Source organism: Choristoneura fumiferana, chromosome 23 (assembly GCF_025370935.1).
Source record: "Choristoneura fumiferana chromosome 23, NRCan_CFum_1, whole genome shotgun sequence".
NCBI classification, from domain to species: Eukaryota; Metazoa; Arthropoda; class Insecta; order Lepidoptera; family Tortricidae; genus Choristoneura; species Choristoneura fumiferana.
The window spans coordinates 15819420-15833835 of NC_133494.1; the positions used below are offsets into that span (position 1 = coordinate 15819420).

Genomic DNA, 14416 nt, shown 5'->3' on the forward strand with positions numbered 1-14416 from the left:
TGGCGCCATTTCATAATTAGGAACTTCGTGATCTGGCGGATTTTACGATCGGCCGCCGACATTAACAATGCAGATGTGTATACATAAATATACTACAAGTACACACTCTCAAGCACATACACACACGCGCGCGCTCACACACACACACACACACACACACACACACACACACACACACACACACACACACACACACACACACACACACGAAAACATCTCAATTTAATAACTTGCTTTAGTATAAATTGTATAAATTTAAGTATAGGTAATATTACCTTTCTTTTTCGTTTTTGTTTCGTTTATTACTATATAAAAATCGTTTATGTAACATTATTGGCACGATTTTTTTTTAAGAATTAAAGAGCGAGACCTCCTGATACAGGTATGTTATACCTACTAGGAGGGCTCAAACAACATGTTATCTACTGATATATCACTACGTGTCGTTCGGCAGACGTACTGCACGGACGCGCAGATTGCGGACTCGGCGTGCTCGGCCACGGCCTACCTGTGCGGCGCCAAGGGCAACCGCGGGACCGTCGGGGTCAGCGCGCGCGTGCGGCGCGGGGACTGCGGCGCCGCCCCCGCCGAGCATCACGTGCACTCCATCGCCGCCTGGGCGCTGGCCGACGGCCGCGACGTCGGTCGGTGCCTCGCCGGACACCGGAGCTTCGTCTGTGTATGGCACCTCACGGGTGGACGCTTGATATTTATCTGTCGATGCAGGTATCGTGACGACGACGCGCGTGACGCACGCGTCGCCCGCGGGAGCGTACGCGCACACGGCGGCGCGCGACTGGGAGAGCGACGCCGACCTGCTGGCCGACTGCGGCCACGCGGACCCCGCGGCGCGCCAGGCGGACATCGCTATGCAGCTCATGAATTCGTATCCTGGAAACAATTTTAAGGTGTGACGGGACTCCCGGGACCGGTGAGATTCGATCGTGATCGGGCGCCGTATGAAATAGAGTTCCTTCGGTTTATCAGGTCATACTGGGCGGCGGCCGTCGCGAATTCCGGCCGAATACGACTATCGACGAGGAAGGCGCATCGGGACGTCGCCTGGACGGGCGGGACCTGATAGAGGAGTGGCGCGCCCGGCGCGCGGCGGCCGGCGTCTCGCACGCTTACGTGTGGAACCGCACAGAGCTGCTGCGGGCCGCTGAAGACCCGCCCGAGTACCTGCTGGGGCTGTTCGAGGCGAGCCACATGCGGTACGAGGCGGAGGCGCGCGCCGCCGGCGCCGACGAGCCCACGCTGGCCGAGATGACGGAGGCGGCCATCCGCGTGCTGTCCCGCAACCCGCGCGGCTTCTTCCTGTTCGTGGAGGGCGGCCGCATCGACCACGCGCACCACGACAGCTTCCCGCGGCTGGCGCTGCTCGAGACCATCGCGCTGAGCGACGCGGTGGAGCGCGCCGACACGCTGCTGCCGCGCGACCGCGCGCTCTTAGTGCTGACCGCCGACCACGCGCACGTGATGGCCTTCAACGGGTACTCGCCGCGCGGCAACGACATCCTCGGCCCGTCGAGCGACATCGGCGACGACGGCGTGCCCTACATGACGCTCTCTTACACCAACGGGCCCGGCTACCGTCCGCACCGAGACTACGAGCGGGTCGACGTCACTCGAGAGGATTATCGTAAGTTTGCTAAAAATATCATATAGTCTCGTGACGGTTTAGGGGCTGAGTTCTGGCCGTTTTCGCAGAGTCCTTGTGGTTCCGCGCGCCGGCCGCCGTCCCGCTGGCGTCTGAGACGCACGGCGGCGACGACGTGGCGGTGTTCGCGCGCGGGCCGCAGCAGCAGCTGTTCACGGGCTGTACGAGCAGAGCCAGCTGCCGCACCTCATGGCGCACGCCGCCTGCCTGGGCCCGCCGCCGCACTCCGCGCCGCCTGCCGCCATCACCGCCCCGGACCTCCGGCCGGCTCCTTGTAATGACGCATGCCCCAATCATTAATGTAAAATATTATGAATTAATGTGGAAACGAAAATGTATAAATATTAAAGGTATGCAAATAAACAAATATTAAAGTTATTTAAAATTGCGTTATCCATCAACATTGTTCTGTAGAGCGTAGTTATCGATTTATCTGGATCTGTATTGAAATTGTTGATTCGAACAGTGACTGGAGATCTGAAGTAAATAATGTAAGCTTACCTCGAAATTTTATATTTCCTTGTTCGTGTTAGTTCCTATCATGACGTCTACATTGTAGCCATCACATCGGTAGGTACATACAACATACCTACGTTAGAAATAACAAAAGAGAGATTAATTGTTGAGCCTCGTACCTACAAATTCCAGTAAAATGAATACATTTGTGTGTAAGGAATCAATTCGAAGATTACTTATAAGGAAGGATACGCAAACGGTGCGGAATCGCAGTGACGTGCCGTAAGCCCTAAAGTTTACGTTTACGGCACGTCACTGCGGTTCCGTATTTTAAGCAGCAGTGTGGAGAGCATACGATAAAAACGGTGCATATACGATGCGTCACTGCGATTCACTACCGTCACCGTTTTTTAAGCAGCGGTGTGGCCACTCCTTTAGTGATACTGAAAGTATTATAATAAATGTCCGAAATTACGGCGCGGCAGGTTCATCAATTTCTTGCGCGATACTGGAGGACGTCGCGGCGAGAGCTGGGCTCGGGTCGCGCTCGCGCTGGCAGCACTCAGTGAAGAAATGCTGTTTTCTATGTGGAGTCCGTATGGCTCTTTAGAAGATTCTAAATAGTTACTTAAACGTTTACTAAGAATCAGATCGAAACATGTCTGTACCTATTCTACCGATGTACGTGGGTAATCCTTTTATCTATTAACTGATATTGCATTTACAAACAAGTGTCATTTTTTACCCCACATTGTATGCTATGCCTTGTTCCGCTGTATTCGCATCACGGAGGAAGCGGCAGAGCAGCGAGCTGCCGCGAGCGCTCGGGGCGCGCTCAGTACAACATTACGATAAACTGCCGCACGGAAATGTAATAAAATGTATTGTGCTCTGACATCGTCACATTCTAATTTGGCGGCAAGTTGCAGCCCGGGAGGGTCCCTGGGGAAGTGCAGCGGATAGGGAGCGCTATAAATCAGCGCGTAAATGTGCCGCGATGCTTTGTCTCGCGCTCGCCCCCGCGCCCGCGCCCGCGCGCGCCGCTAATGGCCGCCTTCGATTATTTCCCTCAATCACAGAACACGCGCGCATTAACTTAGGGTGGTAAGTGATATGCATGAGCGTAGTTTAAGAGCATTGCACGAGAAGGACGTTGCAATTATAATTCAAATATTTGGGGATTGAAACTGAAGGCAGTCAACATAGACTTTGCCCAGGCCCCTCTTCCTCAGCGGGCACGTGCCCACTGCCCGTGCCCAGGGCCCCGCGATGCATTGGGGCCTCTGGTCCTACTCCATTACCAAACGATAACCGATAGCTACTCCACTCTCGCCTGTAATAATCCATTTATTTCAAACACAATGTCCATAGATAATGATTGTGATTTTGATAATGAGGCATTTCGAACCGTTGTATATCTAGAAATTTGTACCAAAATGACCTGTTATCCAAAATGTGGGTGCTTCTGGTTGTGCACTTATTAAATATTCTTATTAAGTAAATTTATTGATTTCATTAGTCAAAGTTTTAGTAATTTTGTGACCCGAAAAAAATCCCCAACCGTTGCATATGAAAATTAAAAAATATTTGGCGTTGCACCCCTAAAAAGCTGTTCTATTATACACGGATAGCTAAGTAGGTATTGTGTACAGAAACAGATAAACCAGTGGTTACATTGCCGGCAGCCACTGCGGTTCAGCAACGCGGTGGCGCGATCGCATCCTCGGGAGACGCACGTGAAGATTAATAATGGGCATTACCACAGAGTTAACAATAAGAGTGACCAGCACGTACCACAAAGTTAAGAATGGAAATGCCACGTGAACTAAAACAGCAGCAGCAGGGTTACACGATGATTCTCTTGTCATTTTGATCAGAATAATGCACTGAACTGACGCCAGAATTAATGTGTCCCACCCAACAACCACTGTCTGAACATTTTACATCTCGACCTATAGGTATCATCAGCCAAATTATGTGGTCTACCACCCAAAGTTGATAATCGTTTGCATGTCACAAAACAATAATGCCAATAAACTGGTCTGTCAACTTGAAAGTTCTACTTTAGCGACACATTCATTTGATAAGAACTTGTTTAAAAATTGATAGACCACTTATTTGGCTGATGGTACATATACATCTACTGGAAGGCAGGTTCCCTCTAAGAATGAGAGAGCTTGAGCCGAAATTCCTTGGTGGTGGATTAGAAATTTAACACCCCCCATCGAATTTCTTCCCAGGTGTGTGCGTGCAGGTGGCCTGACGATGTTTGCCTCAAGCGTAAAGCTCATAGTAAATTTGAAATGTTATTTTGCACATACATTCATAACACATCACATAAGTACACATGAACTCAGGGGTACACGCCCGGGTCTGAACCCACGACCCTCTTTGAGAGGCCATAAATCAAACCACTAGGCCTCCGCGACTTCTTTACTAGCACTGTCCAACGACGTCAAGGTACCTAAAGTGGTAGAGCTGAATACTGCAGATATTGTGGTTCAAAAATAACTTCTCACTAGTGAGTCCAGTAATTTACTAAGCCCTACGAAAATCCTTAACTTGTGAACGATTCTGGAAGAAAATATACGCAATAACATTTGTACCCCTCTTAATGTACAGTTGTGGTCATATAATTAAGAACGATTTTTTATAGAGAGATTTTTTCAAACTGACAAGTGTTACTAACTGCATGTATATTTTTGTACTTCTCTCGGTATCGTAAAACAATTCCGTACTAGCGGTAATTCATTTATACATATAATTGGCTAAAAAAATAATATTATAAACTTTATACATTACATCTAAACCTAGTATTACTACTTACTGGCTGGTCATATAATTAAGAACGCTGAATAGTTTATTTTTTATCAAATTTATATAGAGAACGGACCGCCGCTTTGTGGTTTTAGGTTATTATTCGAATAATTTGGGCGCCATTTAGTGCCGTAAAAGTCTTAAAGGCGATTGCTTCATATAAAAACAATGGGGAAAAATAAAAGTTGTGATAAATCTACAGAGAAGTAATACTAAAACTTCGCGACAAGAATTGTCGTATAAACACATAGCCGATCATCTGCAATGTTCAAAAACTATGGTTTTCCACGCCATAAAGCATTTTGCCACGTATCAAACTACTTCAAATGTTCCGCGTGTACCTAGACAAAGAAAGTCATCTCGTCGAGATGAATCGAAATATCGTTCGTTTGGCAAAACAAAATCCTTTTAAAGGGTCTAATACCGTCTAATGAGTAAGAAAAAATATTTTGGCGAAAACAACCCTTCAGCAATCTCGGCACGCATTATTCGAAGCGTTTGGTAGAAGAAAAGTTGCACGGAAGGATAGCAAGGAAGGTGCCTATGTTGAAACGTGTCATAGGCAAGCCCGGCTTGCATTTGCAAGAAGATATGAAAACTGGACAGTCAGACAGTGGAAAAACGTTTTTTTCTGACGAGACAAAATAAATAGGGTATGTTCTGATGGCAAACGATATGTAGACGGCTTCCAAATAAAGCATTCGACCCAAAGTACACAAAAGTGACTTTAAAGCATGGCGGGAGAAATGTAAAATTTGGGAATGTTTTTCTGGACATGGTGTTGGACCTGTTAGGCTGATAGAAGGAAACATGGATCAATTTCAATACAAAAAACATACTGGAAGAAACAATGTTACCATATGCTGAAGGCGTGCTTCCGGTTATTTGGACATTCCAGCATGACAATGATCCCAAGCATACTGCACGTACCGTTAAGGAATTCCTCACATCGCAATCAGTTTCTGTCTTAGATTGGCCAGCCAACAGCCCCGATCTTAACTCAATAGAGCATCTTTGGTGCGAAGTCAAGAAAAAGGTTTCAAATCGACAGGTGGCAATTTAACAGAACTGTATGACGTATTCTTAGAAGAATGGAGCTCTATCTCTCTTGCGAAATGTCAAAAATTGATAGATTCAGTGCCTCGCCGGTGTAAGGCAGTAATAAAAAGCCGTGGACATGCTACTAACTATTAATTTTAGTTAAAATGTATTAAATTGCTTTTTTTGTGTACAAACTTCACGTTAGTGTGATTTAGTTAATCTAAGTTTCAAATAAAAAAACTTTCGAGCAGTTCAATAAATCGTTCTTAATTATTTGTCCAGCTTCATACTATTTTTTAATTTGTTACTAAAGAGAATAAAAACAAAATTTGGTAAAAAAATGTCAGCAATTTTATTATTTATCTTAATCTCGTTTGCTCTATTCATGTGGCTATTTCATAACGTAACTAGTTACTTCTAAGAAGGACCCACGACTACACATGACATGATTTAGTTAAAAATAATCTGGAACTTCAAATCGTTCTTAATTACATGACCACCACTGTATATATTTATTTTATACTTGTTTTTATTTTGTGTAGGTACTTATGTAATTTGCGAATTAGCGAAAAAACGTTTCTATTTCTATTTATTTCTATTTAATGTTTAATTAAGTACGCTACCCAAGCTACAGCATCCAAACAAAAAATTCTTAAGGTAAGTCAATAGTCACAAAGTTACGTGACTACATGTGCATCAACGTATCGCTGCAACAGTTGCAGTTCAGTTGTAAAGAGAGGACAAGGCGCCGACATTGATTGATAAAAACTTGCAATGGAATCAGCATCGCGTCCGCGGGTGCTCCCCCTCTCCCCCCCTCCCCCCCCGGTCCGGTCCCGGGCAGGGCGGGCAGTCCGGGCCGGCACGCGCCGCCGCCACTCGCGCCGGGACGCTCTCGCGACGCCGCGCCGCCCAACTGACGTGCTCTAAGTTTGCGAGTGAACCGAAGCCCGCTCGGATTATAAGCTTAGAAAGGATTTGTACGTACGCTTTTGTTATAAGCAGTAATAGTTTTACCTACCAAAAGGTAGTCAATTTGCCAAGTTATTAGTTACGAGAACTGTGTTAACATACCTGAAAGTAAAGTTAAAGATCTGCTTAAATAAATGTGTTATTCTGAACTTTTGAAAGCCCGTAAGTTGAAACTTAATTGTACTCAAAAATAAATGCAAAAGTTTGTGAGTGCGTGTATGTGTGTTTGTAACTGTTTAACACGAAAACGGCTGGACGGATTAAAGTAAATCTTGGTACGTAGATAGCTGAATCTCTACAAGGACTCGAATGACACATGGAACTGCTTTTTATTCCGAATAATATCACGGGCTGTGTACGCTTCTGAAATCCCGAAATCTCAACCGCTAAGTCTAGAAACATGAAATTTTGAACATGCAGTTCTTCGTACAACGTATGAAGATAATTTGAGAGGGGCACCTACTGTGAAGCGATGGACGATAGATGTTAGTGTTGAACCATAATCATTAATTAATTGTTAGTACAACTTTTTTTTATATAGTAAATACATGTGATACATCCAATGGAACAATTTAGCCAGCGTCAAGGTTGAGAGCTAGTTCAACTTTCGTGGCGAATTGGTCATTACTGTGATTTAATGTAAACGTTTTTATCATTTAATAAATTAGACGACTTTGTAATTTTTGAGAATCGCTATAATAATTTAATATAATCCGTTTTTTTTTATTAAACTGCAATGTCAATGATCTATGCGAGCAACAGCCTAAGTGCTCCAGTTAAGTGTAATATAATATGGCATGTTTTATGTCAGTCCTGGAAATGTCAAAAGAATACCAACCACAAACGACACCGCGTTGTAATATCTGCCATCAAATTTATCTCACATGTTCTTATTTTGGATTAAACACTTCTAAACAACGAGCAATGCCGCGGATAACTCTTAATTTCAAAATAAATTATCCGTGAGGTATAAAACTATTTTTTTTTAATCTGCTCCACTGACACTTAGAAGTAAGGAGGAGTACGACGGTTTCGATCTTTTCGTATCTGTTCTTAAGTTATAATCGTGAGAGTTGAGTCGTTTATTTAATAGTTTTCAATTTTATAAATATCTCTCAAGAGCTTAAGTGATATTTCCACAGTTCGTGTTTTATCCTTTTTGTATAAAGCAGCAATATAAGATGAAATAAAATTGTTTAGATGAAAATAATAATAGGTTTTAAGTGGCTCTACTTTTTGCTAACTTTAATCACTACAAGTGGGTGAAATTCGATTTGCAACCATTTGACATTAACAAGCAAACATAGCAAATTACAAAGTAAATTGCAGATTAAATAAAAGTAGTAAGAACGTGTCTGGCGCTGCGGCGGCGGCGCGTAGTGTGTGTGTGTGTGTGTGTGTGTGTGTGAGGTGCACCGCACGGCGCTACGCGAGTGTGCGCGCGCGCCGTAGCGTTCTACGAGCGCAGTTAGCTGCTACGGTGCTTATTGAAATATGGCCCAATATTACGAAGTGCAAAATTCCAACTTTGTGTTTTGCCGTCCCGCTGACGCTACGAGTATATAAATATTATTTAATGCGAGAGTGAGAGGGACGATACAATAAGAACTTCGATTTTCCGATTTTATAGTACCCTAGCACCCACGGGCCAACAGCTCCCTAGCTAAGTAGAGCTCAACATAATTTTTTATTTCTCGGTTTTTAAAATTATTTATTATTTCATATTTTTTTACTTGTTGAGATTTTTAAAGAATTTGTACATACATTTAATTGTTTATTTTTTGAGAGCTCTTACATGGGTGATTCTAATAAAGTGGCATTATAATCTGCCAATGAGTTTTTGAATAAAAAGTACATTAAATATACGTTTTTCAGAAAAAAAATTGACGTATGTAACATAGACCTTTTACACCGAGCCAGGCCATTTTTATTTATTTATCCTTATTACTTTAAAAAAATAAATAAATGTAAGTACGATTCACTGTAGTCTGTCTTGTCCAAAAGGGACATGCTCCCGGTTTTGGCCTGTGAATTATTTGTGTACTATTTCAAATTATATTTATAATATATTGCAAAAACAATAATGATATTCATTTAATAATAATACGGTTAAATAAATCATTTTTATGCATCAATATTCAGACTCAAAGTTTGTCCAGCGATTTTTTTCACTGTAGTCTGTGTGTTCGCATTGTTGGGTCTCACTCACACCGGAGATGATAGACAACACCTTAACATCGGTAAACATCGGCCATATCTGGCTCACCGCCGTACGAACCGGTTAGAGACCTTCTGTCATAGTTTTGTGCGATTAGTGATCGAAGGCGGCAAACTGGAGTTTGTAACGGGTATGTTAACTTTACATTGTCTCGATTATTTTATGTTATTTATATGGGACGTTATTAGATAATCATTTTAATGTGATATTATGACGTATTTACTTACGTTTTAAGAGTGGCACATTCTTATTTTTGACGGTTTTAGAGTAAATGTCTTTTGAATCCACTTTTCACTTTAATCTGTGTCACTTTAATCTGTAATTGAAGCACAGACTAAAGTGACTCATGGCAGAAAAAAGTGAACTATAAATTATTTTATTTAAAATTGCATATAATTTCTAAGAATAACTTTATGGACTTTTTTTTAAGTAGTACTAACAGTGTTCTACCAAAGTAATGTAGAGAATTTCTTTTTATTAAACTAAACACTTATAATTTCATTTTGTGTGTCTGTTTATCTATCGCACTAGATCCATTAGTACTATAGCTGTAATTTTGCGAAATATAGCTTTTGCAAATTTTTTTGGAGTGTCCCCTCTAAAAGTGAAACTATTGGCTTGAAAATTAAAAAAAACAATCATGGTGATTCTGTTTATAACTAAAATTTTTACAGTTTGTAAAAATCATTCGTATAAAATAGTGGTGTCGTTACTTGTTTAAAACGAATTTTTTCGTGTTATTTTGCCTAGGTACGTTCTTTTTGGGCCATTTTTACTATCTGATGTCATTCATTTCATAGGAGGGACTGATTTGATTGCATTGTATTGTAATTAATCCGTAATATTTTAGGGCCGACATGTAATGGGGAAACCAAAACTAAACAAAAGTCAAGAGAAGAGAGGTTAGCATGAAAAGGGAGAACGAAAAGAAAAGATACGAAAAAATAAAAAGAAATCCAGAACTCTATGCTGAGTTCCAAGGAAACATAAAGCACAATATCAGCGAAGAAAACAGGAAGGAAAAACAAAAAATATACATGATTTAGCAAATGTTTTTTGTTTTACGGCTCCATTTTAAAAAACTCGTAAAACAAAAAAATTTGTTTAAGTGGTAGGAGTTTAGGGTTTAAAGGATGCTAGTAAATTACAAATAACCCTGTATAAAATATGTATAATTTTGAAATAATTTTATTTTTTTATATATGCCTCCAAGAGACTCATAATTTTTTAAGAATTACATTTAGGGGCTGTTAAAAGTTGTAGTGAAAAGTTACCAGGTTAAAGAGAATTATATCAAAATGAAAAGAAATATCATAAGTTTAAGGGGCTGTTTCACCATCCATTGATTAGCGTTAACCGACGGTTAAATGTGATGCCGTCTACGTCTATTCGAACAAAACAAATAGAGACGGCATCACACCTAACCGCCAGTTCATACTAATCAATGGATGGTGAAACAGCCCCTTTAAACTTATGATACATTTCTTTTCATTTTTGATATAATTCTCTTAACCTGGTAACTTTTCACTACTAGCCTGTCTAATTTAACTTTAGCCTGCTTCATCAATATTTCAAGAACCCATAACTCTTAAGTTTTTTAGGAATACTTTGTTCCCTTAACATATTTGTAACAAATGAAATACCAAGAAGCTGTTTTTATGCAAAAAAAGTTAAAAAAACATATATATATTTTTTTAAATTAACTTTAGCCTGCCATGCCACTTTTATTAGAATCAGCCACATGGCCTTAATGGTTTCAATGAAATTTTGTTTAGTAAGTAGGGGTTTTTGGGGCAAACAATCGACCTAGCCCAGGTCTTATCTCTGAGAAAAAAGAACACCAAGCAAAACACTGTAACCCGGGTACTTTGCTTTAAACTGCGCTAAAATTCAAATACTTAATACAAATGTAAACCCACCGTAAGAGGGTGTGTAGGTTGTTTTGAATGCCATGATGCACCTCTCATCCACTCCTACTACGAGTACCTAGTGACTCTACTGTAACTGAACACCATTTGAAAATTCAGAGTTGCGTTATTTTTAATCCCCGACACAAAAAGAGGGGTGTTATTAGTTTGACCGCTATGTGTGTCTGTCTGTCTGTGGCACCGTAGCTCTTAAACGGGTGGACCGATTGGAATGCGGTTTTTTAATTTGAAAACAGGTTTTTTAGCGATGGTTTTATCAAAATCGGTTCAGCCGTTAAACTTTTAGATAAACTGATAAGATGACATCTTAAACTCTGCATTGGTCACGATTGAAACTTATATCAAATGTAAATTTTTATTATTTTAAATTATCTTTACACGCACCGAAGATATTATTATCCATTAATTTATCAAAATTAATATCACGCGAATGTTAACACCAACATTGATAAAGGTATTAGTAGTCGGGTGGCCGAGTGGTTTAACCTGTGGCCTCTCAAGCAGAGGATTGTGGGTTCAATCCAACCCTGGCTGGTACCTCTGAGTTTATCCAAATTCATGTGTGACGTTACATTTGAAATTTAACACAACTTTTACGGTGAAGGAAAACATCGCGAGGAAACCTGCACAAACCTGCGAAGCAATTGAATGGTGTATGTGAAGTTCTGAGAGGAGGCTTGTGCCCTGCAGTGGGATAAATCTGTACCTAATTAGTAAAAACATTATCAACAATAACAGTTTTTAACAAACTGTTGACATTGGTACAGCAATTGCGCAAGCGCCGATGTTTCTGATAAAAAAGTTATTTCTTTCAGATAAAATATTCTTTTGTTTGTGTCCTGAAAACTACGCAGATTGTATAAGATTGTGTGAAAATTAATCCAGCCAATTTCAGCAGATGGTTCCGTTAGCTTGGCTTTTTTTTTTCTTAGACTAATGTTTCGAAATATGTGATTATTTGTATATTAAATTAACTTGGAAATTTAATTTTGACGTCATCTTTACTTAATTTACTTTTACATTAAGTATATTTCTTTATTCATTCTAGTGTATACACTAGCAATGGTAGAATTTAGTGATTAGTGAAACTATATTCTGTACATCTAAATCTGTATTAACAACCTGTATTCCACACAATTGATGATGATAATGATGACGATTGGGTATCGATGCTCAACAAATATTAGGTCATAGGCGTGATTAAAGTTGAATCAAAATATTTAATTCCGATGTTAAACTTTAACAGCGTGTTCAGTCAATCTAATCTAATCAAACTGCTGAATTATTCGCGACTGATGTTAAAATACTTTGTGTAAAACCAAATGGCAGATAAAACACAATTATATTCAACTAATTTAGGGTCAAATAATATTTTCCATCGAGTGAAAGTGTTTATTTTAATTGCACTTAATCGCTTTGCTCTCGCAGCCACGACCCACGACCAGCTTCCGTCCAGAAGCGCTCTACATTTATTTTGTAGTCATGTTTTTTACTTATCAACTCGTTTCAATCTTAATCCCTGGCTATCGATAAAGCGCTATTGATTTTATTGCGCTGTACTGTTGACATTAGTCAAAGATATGTCATACGACGCGTTATTTCCTTGTGACGTCACGATCGAAGTAGACATGGGAATATTGGAAAAAAAATTGTACCGTCGGGTAGGTAGAAGTGAAAGGAGTTTATCGGCACTTAGGATGGGTGGGGGCGGGGCGCGGGGCACGCGCGAGGCGCAGGAAACCGCGGGCAAGCGGGGATTAGCTTATCTGCCAACACTAATTATTTGGACACGGGTACTGCCTTATCGCGCCGATAGCAGAGCGGGCTGCGACGGCGCCACGCGCCTGCCGAGTGCCGTCCTCCGCGCCACACGACACATCCCGCGTATAAAATGACCACCAGATGATCGACTTAGACTTTAAGAACGACCTTCGTTACACCAAACTAGGAATCGATATTCAGTGTAGGCCAAAAATGCAGTTGCCATTTGGCTTTCGGCCTCGTTGTGTCGGGCGTGCATTGTAGTACATGCGCCTTTGTAATAGAAGACGGGTTGGTATTATTGACTAAATATCACATTGAAAATCAAAATAAACAAAGGAAGGCTCACTTAAGAATAAATTCTTAGTGTAAAGTTGTGTCAGATAATGTAGGTAAATAAAAATAGAGAATTGGCCTGATAGTGATTGCAACACTAAGGGCCTGTTTCTCCACTCTGTGATAGATTAAATATCTGAAGTATCTCCGTCAAAACGAGACGACATCATATTATCATATATCGCTTAAAGTTTATCAATGCGTAATGAACCAGACACTAAATGTAAATAATAGGAAGCCCATTTTTCCCGTGGGTATCTCAAAAGGCGATTATGAAACCTGTCACGAGAGTGCGCAGAGCTCTCTGCGGCCAACAACGAACTCCGGACTCCAGCTGCGTCGTGGAAGGCGAGGAGAAACCAACACACTAGTTTCCCAAGACAGTCGTCATGGAGGTTCACAACTGTTCCTCATCTGACTACCATGCCCTCTGTGTCAAGAGTGTAGTGTAGAGAATCATTGATTATGATATGAATACATATAATTTAGTGTGTGTTGTCAATAGTGACTTACGGATCTGAGACGTGGGCGCTAACGATGGGCCTCATAAGTAAGCTGAAAGTCACTCAGAGGGCTATGCTCGGTGTTTTTCTGCGAGATAGAATCAGAAATGATGATATCCGCAGTAGAACTAAGGTTACCGACATAGCCCGAAGAATTGCGAAACTGAAGTCTGCTCTCAGGACTGATGGCCGATGGGGAAGAGCTGTCGATGGTCTCCAACAAGATGGAGCGATGACCTAATTAAGATCGCGGGATCGCGTTGGATGCGGAAAGCACAAGACCGGTCTGAGTGGAGAGCTTTGGGGGAGGCCTATGTCCAGCGTGGACGTCATTCGGCTGACATGATGATGATCATCATCTGATCTGATGATGATGATGAATACATTTAAAAACTCATCTTCTAAATATCTGACAAATTTATATATTTCGTAACAATATTTTCATGTTGTATCTTCTCTTTGTTTCAGATTGTGACGCTGTGTTACTCTCGTGAGTCGGTTGGTGTACAGTGAGAGCTATGCTTTGGTGACAGTGTACTGTGAGTGCGAGTGCCGAGCAGTGCAGTGAGTAGTGAGCAGTGTGAAGAGGGCAGTGAGCAGTGAGCCTGCAGGGGCGATGCAGTGAGCAATATGGCGGACGATAGCACCATCATAGAGGGCACCGTCAAGTTCCGCGACGGAAAGAAGGTGAGCCCCGGCACGCTTATTTAAACAAACACTTACG

At 41.4% G+C, this 14416-nt stretch overlaps 1 pseudogene; it reads left to right on the forward strand.

Moving 5' to 3' along the window:
* The first annotated feature begins 768 nt into the window (after positions 1-768).
* Positions 769-2005, forward strand: LOC141441050 (membrane-bound alkaline phosphatase-like; annotated as a pseudogene).
* Positions 2006-14416: the final 12411 nt, after the last annotated feature.